At 43.3% G+C, this 12,540-nt stretch overlaps 1 pseudogene; it reads left to right on the forward strand.

Annotated features, from left to right (window-relative positions):
- Positions 1 to 1,984: 1,984 nt before the first annotated feature.
- LOC123626000 overlaps positions 1,985 to 12,540 on the forward strand; it is a 36,034-nt pseudogene continuing 25,478 nt past the window's right edge.

A 12,540-nucleotide genomic window follows, 5' to 3' on the forward strand; every position in this document is an offset into this window, starting at 1 on the left:
GTAAAAATGATTACATGAATGATTATTCTGAACTCGAAATGGGGTAAAAAAATCTCTAAGATCACTGAAGTCACAGACTGATCAATTTCTTAAAAATGTAAAACTTTACATGAAAACAATGTAAACCCCAAATCAATTCCATGGACGGGGTAGGACTGCCTGGCAGAAGAGGCTGAGCCGCTGGCTGGGCACATGGACAGACACAGGGAACTCAGATGAAGAGGAGCAAGGGTCCACGCCTACAGGGCCAGTGGTCAGTATCCAGAGTCATTGTCAAAAAAAGCGGGGGGGGGGGGGGGGGGGGGGGTGGCGCAGTGGCTCACGCCTGTCATCCCAGCACTCTGGGAGGCCGAGGTGGGAGGATCGCTCGAGGTCAGGAGTTCGAGACCAGCCTGAACAAGAGCAAGACCCGGTCTCTGCTAAAAACATAGAAACATATTAGCTGGCCAAATAAAATATATATATATATAAAAAAAAATTAGCCCGACATGGTGACGCATGCCTGTAGTCCCAGCTACTCGGGAGGCTGAGGCAGGAGGATCGCTTAAGCCCAGGAGTCTGAGGTTGCTGTGAGCGAGGCTGACGCCACAGCACTCACTCAAGCCAGGGCAACAAAGTGACACTCTGTCTCAAAAAAAAAAAAAAAAAAAAAAGGGGGCAGGCAGAGGAAGACAACTGGGCACTGGAGCTCACGGCTACACTAAGACGACTGAGTCATTAAGTGGGTATGTTTCTTTCACCTGCCACCGTAACAGGAGATTTAGTGTCTTCCCTGCAAACGGTCCCCTGGCCTTTTTAAAACCGCCTCCCTTCCGGCACTGTCCCCCGCCCACCCCCGCAGCCCCTCCTGCCACCTGGTCTGCGGCTTCCCTGCAAGCAACAGCGTCACTATCCTGCACAGATTACCTGTCACCATCCTGCAACAGATTACCTATCTGGGAACCTGGTGACACAGGTGATGTCAGTGCTCAGTATGTCCGGGCCCCTGTCCCCTCGTGGCACAACATCCTATCTGTATCCCCAAACCCCAGTCATCCTCCATAAGGCTGGCCGTGATCACTGCTTTCCACAGCTTGAAAGGCTGACATAGGAAAGAAAGATTTGACGATTTCTGTGTTGTACCCAGAGCACAGAGAGGGGGCCAAGAGTGGAATGAGCATTTGACAAATTTATGTCCAGCGCAGGACAGAAATTCCTAACAATTCTCGCTGTGTTGGAGCAGACAAAGGAGAAGAGTCAAGGGGCCTGGAGTAGGACGTGGTTTCTAGCTGTCTTGGTGTCAGGGTTCCCTTCCCATGGACACACGTCCAGAGCCACCCCTTCCAGGGTCACAACGGCCCAGAACTACAAGTCCTGTTCTTGATGCCATCTGCCCAGATACGGGGACAGTGTCCAGCCTAATGCGATCCTCAGCCTGAAGGCCTTTTTATAACACAGGCCAGACTTCATTCCCCTGTGAAGCGCTGGCCTGTTGAGGGCACGGCCACTGGGCTCGAGCACGTCACAACAACATGCTGCTGCCCTGGCCACCCCCTTCATCCACTGATATTAACTTTAAATGGTAGAGTGATTTCAAAAATTAAAGCCACTGCAAAAGGACAAGACTTACACTTTAAGAGCGACTGCAAGGCCCCTTAGATAAGGGCAAGACTTGCCGTAAAGTATATTAAGTCCCCCCAAGGTGACTTCGGGTGGACCCATGCTCACTGATCACTAGTCACCAAGCCCAGCACTTGGCCCCTGGCAGGACAGTACAAATCTGCGGAATGAATCCATGCACGAAGTGCATTTCAGAGGCAGCCTCCTTTGAAGGGACAATTTGGGGACAGGCATAGCTTCACAGCTCCCTCGTCCCACTGCCACTTATCCAAAGAGCCCTCCCTCACTCTTCACCAACGCACATGTCGCGACAAAGCAGCAAATCAAGCCATCTGCATCCCTTCAGCGTTGTTCATTTTGTGCAAGTTGAAATTTGCTATCGGGGATGACGAGGCACAAAATTCAACGGCGGGGGGATGCAAAAAATTCAGTAATCAGATAATACTTTCATGCAATTGCTTAAAAAAGTAAAAAATGCAAAAAATCCGTGGTGCACAAAATAGCCCAATTTTAGATAAAGACAGCGTGCCCTGTGGAGCCGTTTAGAGCCTGGTGCAAAAAAAAAAAAAAATGGAGTACTGATTTGGATATTTTGTTCATCTTGGATCTTTTTTCATTACTTTTGACTTTTTAAAACAGGGGCGCGACAATATTATTTATCTTGATGGCTGAGGTTTTTGGGGCAACCCCTTAGGTTTTGCATCCGGGGCAAACACATGCGTCACTGACCTCAACTAGCCCCTCGGCCCTGCTAACGGTATTTCTGCAAGAGGGTCAAAGGACAAGCTATGTGGGACACTAGCAGGGCCACGCGGCGGGGACACAGCCCTGCAGGGAAGGCGACCAGGCCCCCTCTGGCCACCGAGGGTGACAGGCTGTGGCCGCACTGGTCCCAAACGGGGGCAGTTTGTCCTCTGCCTGCAGGGGCAGCGCCCCCAGTACTTTCCCACGTTGGCTTTGCAGAGTCCCCGGTCCAGACCGGAGCAGGAAAGTCTTCGCAGGTGGCTCCGCCCGCCGGGCCCGCCGCGCAAACTGCGTTTTCCCGCCAAACGTGCAACATCCAAACGGGCGCCCGCCTTCCCGCGCTTTGGCGCCCGCACGCCGGGCCAATCACGGCGCCGCCCTGTTCGCGCTGACCAATAGGAGCGTGCCTCGTCAGGCGGGGGGGCGGGCCACCGGCAGCCATTTTTACCCGACAGGCGCCGCGGCAGCGTTCCCGGCGCCATTAGCGCCGAGGCGGCTGTGGGGAGGAGACGCCTCGCGCGTGGCGGCCGCGGCGACGCTGTTGGCGGGCGCGACAGGCGAGGACGCGGGACGGCAAAGTGGGCAGCGCGACCGGGCAGGGCGCGGCCGCTGAGCAGGGCCCTGTGTGGCCGAGGGTCGCCCCGGGGCGCGTCCGGCTGCGACACGCGGGACCCCACGCGGCGCTGGGGACGGGGCCGGCGAGGTGCGGGGGGACCGCGACCTTGCGCGTCCCCAGGTGGCCCCGGGTGCTCAGGCCTTCACCCCCTTCCGAGAGGGCTCGGCCTCGGGGGGCGCCCAGCGACCTGCACCCCAAAACCCTGTCTGGCAGCGCCCGAGACCGTCGTTGCGAGGCGGTTACGAGGTTTATTTATTTTTCTCATTTCGGTGATTTTTTTTTTTTTTTAGTAATTTTCTCAAGCGGCGCAACCGCCACATAAAACCATAAATCGGTTTTAGAGCATTTATTTCCCGCAAATAAAATCCCTCGTGCGAAATTATAATTTCTCCGCCCGCCACCCCCCTGCTGCCCCGTCCCAGGGAGCCGCCCCTCGGCTTTTCTCTATAAATTTGGTTTTTTTTCTGGACGTTTTATTTAAATGGCATCATACGGCGTGTGACCTCTTTTGTCTGGTGGGTGACAGCTTCTTGCATTCAGCGTGATGGTTTGGGGATTAATCCAGGAGGTGATGTTGCCGTAGTTTGTTCCTTTTTGTCGCTGAAAGTGACCCCACTGTATGGAAATATATCGTGTCATTGGTTTTTTGTGTTTTTTTTTTTTTTTTTGAAATAGAGTCTGGCTCTGTCGCCCGGGCTGGAGTGCCGTGGCGTCAGCCTCGCTCACAGCAACCTCAAATTCCTGGGCTCCAGCGATCCTCCTGCCTCAGCCTCCCGAGTAGCTGGGACTACAGGCATGCGCCACCACGCCCGGCTCATTTTTCTTATTTTTTGTAGAGACGGGGTCTTGCTATATTGCCCAGGCTGGTCTCGAACTCTTGGCTTTAAGAGATCCTCCTGCCTCAGCCTCCCGAGTAGCTGGGATGACAGGCATGTGCCACCATGCCCAGCTAATTTTTTCTATATATATTTTTAGTTGGCCACATAATTTCTTTCTATTTTTGGTAGAGAGGGGGTCTCGCTCTTGCTCAGGCTGGTCTCGAACTCCTGACCTCAAGCGATCCTCCCGCCTCGGCCTCCCAGAGTGCTGGGATGACAGGCATGCGCCACCATGCCCAGCTGGTGTTTAATAAGTGTACAATTTGTTTTGAAAATGTTTTTGATCTAGGTTTGACATAAATATCATATTATAGTCTTGAAGAGTCTGTTGGGTTTTTTTGTTTTGTTTTTTTTGGTTTTTGACTTTTTTTTTGGTGACCTAACGCATTGGTGGTTCCTTAGATGTTCCTTAGAAATTTCAAAAGAATGCGTTTGTTCTCTATGTCGCTGTCAGTTCATGCTTTTTTTAAAAGTTACTCATATGGGCCGGGCGCGGTGGCTCACGCCTGTCATCCCAGCACTTGGGAGGCCGAGGCGGGAGGATCGCTCGAGGTCAGGAGTTGGAGACCAGCCTGAGCCAGAGCGAGACCCTGTCTCTGCTAAAAAATAGAAACAAATTAGCTGGACAACTAAAAATATATAGAAAAAATGAGCCGGGTGTGGTGGCGCATGCCTGTCGTCCCAGCTACTCGGGAGGCTGAGGCAGGAGGATCGCTTGAGCCCAGGAGGCTGAGGCTGCTGTGAGCGAGGCTGATGCCACGGCACTCTAGCCCGGGCGACAGGGCGAGAGTCTGTCTCAAAAAAAAAAAAAAAAAAGAGAGGAAAAAAAAGTTACTCATATGTTCTACCAGTTTTATTATTTATTAGCCCTCTGATGCTAGAATCTTTGATGATAACTGCTGCTTGATCCCATCCTTCTTGTATTTCTAATAGTTTTTTTAAAAATATAATGTCAAGTGTAATGATAGTTCAATGTTTGTACCTTTTCTAGACTATATGTCCTTGAGTGACGCAGGCCACTGCAGTGGTGGAGATGGCTTCTGGTAAAGGCGACCACAGGAATGGAGGAAATCTCCAGAAAGGTGAGGGTCCAGGCCAGCTGCCTTTATTCTGGGTGGGAAGGGGTGATAAATGTAACTGTGTCAAACAGTTCCCCCTCCAATGTTGGTACTTTTTAAGCCTTCCTCCCGTGAGGTAGTAAGATTCAGTGTGGGTTTTTTTTTTTTTTTTTTTTTGAGACAAAGTCTCGCTCGGTCGCCCGGGCTAGAGTGCCGTGGCGTCAGCCTCGGTCACAGCAACCTCAGCCTCCTGGGCTCAAGCGATCCTCCTGCCTCAGCCTCCCGAGTAGCTGGGACTGCAGGCGTGCGCCACCATGCCCGACTAATTTTTTCTGTATATATTTTTAGTTGTTTGGCTAATTTCTTTCTATTTTTAGTAGAGACGGGGTCTCGCTCTTGCTCAGGCTGGCCTCGAACTCCTGACCTCACCGAGCGATCCTCCCGCCTCGGCCTCCCAGAGTGCTGGGGTGACAGGCGTGAGCCACTGCGCCCGGCCTCAGTGTGTTTTTAACTGGGCAAATTCACTGAGGTGATTTTTGGTGGATATGGGCAGTCTAGGCAAGACCTTTCAGGGAAATGGAAGATTTAGGGAGGGGAAGGGCAGCAGGAAGCAGGCTTTCTGTCCAGCCAGGCTTTCCAGAACTGTTGACAGGTACAGTTGCATTTGGGTAATAGGTGGAAAGCGGGCAGGTTGACTTCTGCTGCCTAATAAGTTATATATGTTTTTTTCTTCCCACAAATCCGAAATGTCTTTTTGTTAATGGCAGAAAGAAAATAAGAAATAGCAAGAACATAAAAAGCAAGTGACTAAAGTTTAGGTGCCCATGAATATATGCGGCTTAAACTATTTCTTTTTTTTTTTTTTTTTTTTTTGAGATTGTGTCTGGCTCTGTCACCTAGGCTGGAGTACAGTGGTGTGACCATAGCTCACTGCAGCTCAAGGGATCCTCCCGCCTCGGTATCTTGAGTAGTTGGGAGTGTAGGCACACACCACTATGCCTGGCTTATGGTTTAAACTATTAAGAGATTCCAGGTCAAAACAAAAATCCCATCCTGTATTGTTCATGAGACCCATTTAAAACAGAAAAGAAAGGTTTAAAATAAAAGGGTAGGCAAGTTAAGAAACAAAGGAACTTAAAAAAATGAACTTGATCTTAAGTATTAATATAGTATAATTGATGCAAAAACCATTATGAGAAGATAAAGAGGGCCATTTAAAAGTGATAAAGTATTAGACAATGAATGTATTATACAATGAAGACATCAGCCATGAACCCTGATGGAACAAACAGTGTACTTTCTATTCATACATTAAATGTTGGAATTAAGGAAAGGTTGCTAGAGATTGGACATGATAATGGTTCTCTCTCTTTCCCAGTAAATATCAGTAGGAGTTTTCATCCAATTCAAAATGTTTCCAAAAAAAATGAGTCTAAAAAATTTAATGTAGGGGAGAGAATATAAAATAAAACAAAAAAGGAAGAAGCTTAACCTAGCACATACAAAAATATCCTCTGATGCTATAATAATTAAAACAGTATTATGCTGTTACACAAAAGATAATAGATTAATGAAACAGAATAAATAGAAGTAGACTCTTAGAAAATTATGAAACAGAAACAGATTGCAGGATACGACAAAGATGCTGTTTCAACTCAGAAGGAAAACAATGGATTATTTAGCAAATGGTGTTAGGACAATTGACCATCCATTTTGGAAAGAAATTAAGTTAGATGCCTACCTTATGCTAGAGAGAAAAATAAATTCTACATAATGTAGAAAGGCTAAGTGTCAGACATACAGAAACACATAGAATTAGAATAAATTATAAGAGAATTGTCTTGTAATTATTCTGGTAGGGAAGGCCAGACACAAAACCCAGAAGTCATAAAAGAAAAGACCAGATCATTTAACTAAATAATCTCAAAGACTTTGGTATAACAAAGTGCTATAAAAAGTTTAAGCCAGGTGCTATGTCACATGCCCGTAGTCCTGTCTAAGGCAAGAAGATAGCTTAAGCTGAAGAGTTCAGGTCCAACCTGAGCAACATAGCAAGACCTTGTCTCTTGAAAAAAAAAAAAAAAATTAAAAGATAATAAACTAGGAAAATTCACTTACATCATACATTTTAGAAAACAAGAATTAGTATTTAGAATGTGTAAAGAACTCCTAAACAGATCTCTTATCTCCAACCCCATATTTGTAACAGCTTACTGGACATTTACATCTGGGTGTTGTATCACTAATCTCAAAGTTCTCTTGTCTGGAATTGAACTCATTATCTTCTGCCTCCTCCTCACTTTTCCTCTTTACCCTCTAAATCTGTTCTTCATAAAGTCTCTATCTTCTTAGCAACGAGTATTCCCATTGAACTGTAGTACCAAGTAGTAAACGATAGTATTATCTTAGAATGATTAAGCAGATAGTGGCCAGTCGGTGAGTCATGAAAGCAGTTTAGCTGATTGTGATCAGGTTTTTTTTAATGAAATGAAATACAATAGAAAATAACAGAACACACTGGAAATGGAGTAATTACTATTTTGTAAAATTTTCCTCTTACTTATATACACATATATTGTCGAATGTGTGTACTGGGTCATGATATAAAATGTGTTTCAAATTGTGATCTTAGTCAAAAAAATATTTGAAAACAACTGATATCTCTCTTCCTCTCACTGCCAATTCTAATCAGCCACCAAGAGTTGGTCAGTTGTGGAACTTTTATGCCAGTCTGTTTTTCAGTCTCACTTCTGCACTCTTGGTCTACCTGCCTTTACTCTCCTCCTTCAAGCCTTCATTCTGACTCTTGCCAGTATCCCAATTCCAGTCACGTGATTAGCCACTGAAGGAGCTGCCAGTGGTCTTCCATTGCCTTAGAACAAGACCCCATACTCCTTAGCACGTCATAAAAGGCTACTTTCAGTTCACAGGTCTTGTCGCTCCCATCGAGCTCTCCAGACAAGCTAATTTAGAATTTCCTGAAAATGCCTTTTCCTTTCACACAGCTAACTGTACTTGCTGTTGGAGCTGCCTAAAATGATTTTGTCTATTTTGTTTCAAAACACTTTTTAAATAGAAAGTTTCTCCGAAACCTACTTCTTTCTTCTCAAGCATTTACCTGCTCTGTCAGCACAACTCTGTCAGCCCTTTTATCTTTAGTACATTTTTGTGTGTTTATTTGTGACTCTTACGAAATCCATAATAAGCATTTGAGGGCAGCACTCCTGTTTTCTTTTCCTTTGTTGTTAAAATGCCTAGGGCTGGCAGTAGGAGCACTCAAATATTTATTAATTTTATAAGAAAAAGTTTCTTATTAGACCTGCCTACAAGCAGTGGCTACCCTATAAATAGTCAACTCCTTGCCATTGAAAATTCAAGCAGAATCTTGGCTACTGTCTTAGTGTTCTCAGGCAACCATAACAAAATACCATAGACTGAGTGGCTAAAACAACAGAAGTTCGTTTAATCATAGTTCTGGAAGCTGGAAATCTGAGATCAAGGTGTCCGCATAGTCAGGTTCTGGTGAGAGATCTCTTCCTGGCTTGTAGGTGGCTGCCTTCTTGCTGTGCCCTCACATAAGAGAGGGGCGGAAAGCTCTCTCCTGTCCCTTATAAGGGTGCTAATCATCTAGACATAATCACCTCCCAAAGGCCCCACCTACGAATACTGTCACATTGTGGATTAGGGCTTCAATATATGAATTTGGGAATTGTAGGGGGACACAGTTCAGTCTGTAACAGCTAATATAAGGGATGTTTGTCATGGATGATATAAAAAGTATTTGTGTACTGGGAAAAGCTTGGACCAGATGGTATCTAAGGTTTTTTTAGTGTTTAAATTATATAATGTTGCTGCTGTTAACATTTTATCCCTTTTTTTAATCAGATAAACCTTCTAAAACTAAGAAAGAAAATTTGTTTTCTTCCAATGGTTTAATGAAGTCAAATTGACTTTTCCTGATGATGACTGGGATTCCTTGGCACTAGAACAAAGAGCTAATGACAAAGGAATCAGCAACACTGACAAAATAGATTTATCGGAGCCATCTTTTTCAGTGAGTTAAGGTACTAACAGAGAGTATTCAGTCTCAGTCCTGTGAGTTTGAAGACAGTGCTGACTATGCTTCCTTAAATGAAACATACTCTATTCATTATTCAGACTCAAAACTGAAGCAGGAAAGTCTTATTTTTTTAAGTTCAGAATTAGATCCTGAAATGCAGAAAAGAAAGGAGGTGTTTTTCGATATTTTGGAACATCAAGGTAATAAGACTGTTGACTTGGAAAGAATGTACAAGATTTCCGATGGTGAATATAAAGAAACTGCTGAAGATATGATAAAGCATGATACAGATGAAGACTCACAGCAGGAATTTCACAATGCAGAAGAACAAGAATATATAAGTAACCACTTATCTTTTGATCATACAAAAACATTACGTATATCTAATCTGGAAGTTGTTGAATTAAGAAATTCAGGTTATGAAGTTAAATGTGCTAGCAATCTAGAAGATAATCATGTTAAATTGGAAAGTGGTTCTATCTTTTCTTTAGAGTCACTTGATGTTTATGGAGAAGCAGATTCACCTCATGTCTCCAAATTTCAGAATTCTGTCATGTTAAGAGAGTATTATGAAAGTGTAAGGAACAAGAGACTAATTTAATGTACCACACAGTATTTGATGACAGTATACTAAGAAGCAGTTCTCTTGGAAACTAAGAATCTCAATCTAAGAGTGGTTTCTTGAACCCTCAAAAAGCATTAAAAACTAAAATTTATACTGAAAAAGTGAAATCTCCAATAACTGAAAGTACAGATTTTTGTGGAAATACAATTGTTGAGAACAAAATATTACAGCACCTTAAAAATTCTAGCACATTACCTCAAGACAGAGCTTTGGAGACATTACTGCAACCCTGTGAAGATTGTCAAACTTCCTGGACCTCTGTTTTTGATGACTCAGTAATTTCTGCCTGTGACTATTCACATTATAAAAAGCCTACGAAACACCCCTGACCCAGCCTTAGATTTCTCTAGTACACTACCAGGGGTTACAGTCAGAGATATTCAGGCAATAGAAGAAGGTAGCTCCCTAAAAGTTGCCAGTAGCAGTGCCACAAATAAAACATGCCTTCCCAATATGGAAGGAATAAATCCTAAATCAGTGACAGATGCAGCAAGTTGCACAGTCACAGTTAATCGGACTGTGGATGTTAGCACTGATTTTAGGGCTTGTTTCACAACCAGCAGGGCAACAAGTGCAAGATCTTCTGTAGCATCTGCATCAAGCAACACAGAGATTACAGTGATGAATAAAAAACGGCCTGGCGAATGGCAAAGTGAGCAACACAGAAGTGTGGCTTGTAATACAGAGTGGTCGTACGGTCAAGATTGGGTAGATCCTCAGGCGGCTGTGATAAAAGGATCAGGAAAATCTCCCTCAGTTGACAGTTTAAAACCTAATGGAAATTTTCTAAATAAGGTAAAATCAATATGATTAATAACAATTTTATTTGACTTTATAAAGAGACAGTATATGCTAAGAAATGTTTTTGGTTCATTTATTACATTGAGGCTTTTGTGAGAAAATGCTAGATGAGGGCAAAGGGGATATAGATTATTACTGGCTCTGTCGTCTCCTGGCTGCTATTGCCACAAAGTGCATTAGAAGTTGAATTTTACATTTTATTAATACTAGTTTGGAACTCCCGATAGACCATGTGTTATTTGTCATATGTTTATAATTTAATTGAAAATCATGTTTTCAGGATTCCCTGGAATTAAGAAAAACATCTGATATCACAGACTTCAAGAAACATCCTGAGAGGCACGTCAGATGTGTGAGCTTGCAGATACATGTGGGGGGAAATCGAAATTGCATTTGTTTTCTGTGTAGCATATTTCACCATGCAGAATAACAGCTAAAAGGGACCTTAAAAAATCATCTGCTTCAGCCAGTTGCCTTCAAACAAATAAATAAAACAATGTAGAATATTAAAGCTCTTCTTTTATTGAGGTTTCAGTCTCAATTTCATCAGAAACTCCTGGCATCTTACCTGTTCAGCCCAAACTCATACTGATTTAATTTTCCATTTTCTTTCATTTTATTCTCCTATGGACAAAAACAAAAAATGTTTTTTGAAAATGTCATAAATTTGAAGAAGTAAATAGCTACTTTCACTGGTGCATTTTAATCTTGATTTTAACTTATTATATAATTTGCTTTGCATTTATTAAGATACCCTTATAATTCAGAGCACAATGAAGAACGAGGAAGTGGGAAGGTAGAGAAACAGGGAGGTGTCTAGGAAGCCGAATTAGTTGTAATGTCCTGAGGTCATTTACTTTTTCCTTCCTTCCTTCATTCTTCTGATGAGTTTATTCTGGCATCTCAACTCCAGGAGCAGAAGTATTGAGAACAGCTGAAAGTGGCAATTGGAAACAGGGGAAGACTTCCAATAACATTAACACTCAAAAAGACGTAGGGACTTGGGGCTTTTCGATGGATATATTGTAATAGCACAGCAAAATATTTGCTTATGTTAAGGAAAATGTAAATTATTTTCTGTTAAAAAGATGATATGTTTAAGAGCAGTTTCCATCCAAAATGCTTAACACTTAAAAAAAATCTTGGCCAAAGTTTGATTTAGGTTGAAAAATACATTGATTCTGGATAAAGTTATTACGTTAGATTGGAATCCTTTCTTGGTAAAAGAACGTATGAATTTGAGAATTGTTTACTTCCTTGACTTCTAGAAAGCATAGATTTAGTTGTAATTCTTGACATCCTTGTTTTCTGAAGCTGTTATGTGTTCCTACAGCCTCTCTATCCTGAGTAGAATCGATTTAAACTTGACAGGGAAATGCAAGAAATTTAAAATGTTTCTAGAGGCCCGTCATTACTATAGAAAAATGTTTGGAATCTTAACCTAATCCTTTTTTTTTTTAATTTTAAAGAGAATTTCAACTTTTTTTTTTTTTTGGAGACAGAGTCACATTCTGTCGCCCGGGCTAGAGTGCCGTGGCGTCAGCCTCGCTCACAGCAACCTCAAACTCCTGGGCTTAAGCGATCCTCCTGCCTCAGCCTCCCGAGTAGCTGGGACTACAGGCATGTGCTACCACGCCCGGCTAATTTTTTTCTATATATATTTTTTAGTTGGCCAGATAATTTTCTTTCTATTTTTAGTAGAGAGGGGGTCTCGCTCTTGCTCAGGCTAGAACTCCTGAGCTCAAATGATCTGCCCGCCTCGGCCTCCCAGAGTGCTGGGATTACAGGCGTGAACCACCGCGCCCGGGAAATTTCAACTGTTTAAAGAGACAGAGAATTTGCCATCAGTGTGCTGTCAGAAAACAATGCAGAGAGCCATGAAAGCAGAGCTGCAACTTTTAAATGTTCACTGTCACATGTGTCATTGTCATTGTTGTGATATTTACAAACTTGGAATGGAAAATAGGGAGGGATTAAATAGGTGTTTATTGATTTTTAACTCTGTATTTTTTAAGAAATATATCACTACCTTTAAGTGTATTCTGGAATTTTTTTTTAAATTTTCATTTATGAAGGGCAGAGTGAGGGCTAGATTGTAACTGGGCTTGTTAGCTGGCCTAGGGGTAATGGACTTTTCCTAGAAAAAGTAATATGTTTGA

Source organism: Lemur catta, chromosome 21 (genome assembly GCF_020740605.2).
Source record: "Lemur catta isolate mLemCat1 chromosome 21, mLemCat1.pri, whole genome shotgun sequence".
Lineage (NCBI taxonomy): Eukaryota > Metazoa > Chordata > Mammalia > Primates > Lemuridae > Lemur > Lemur catta.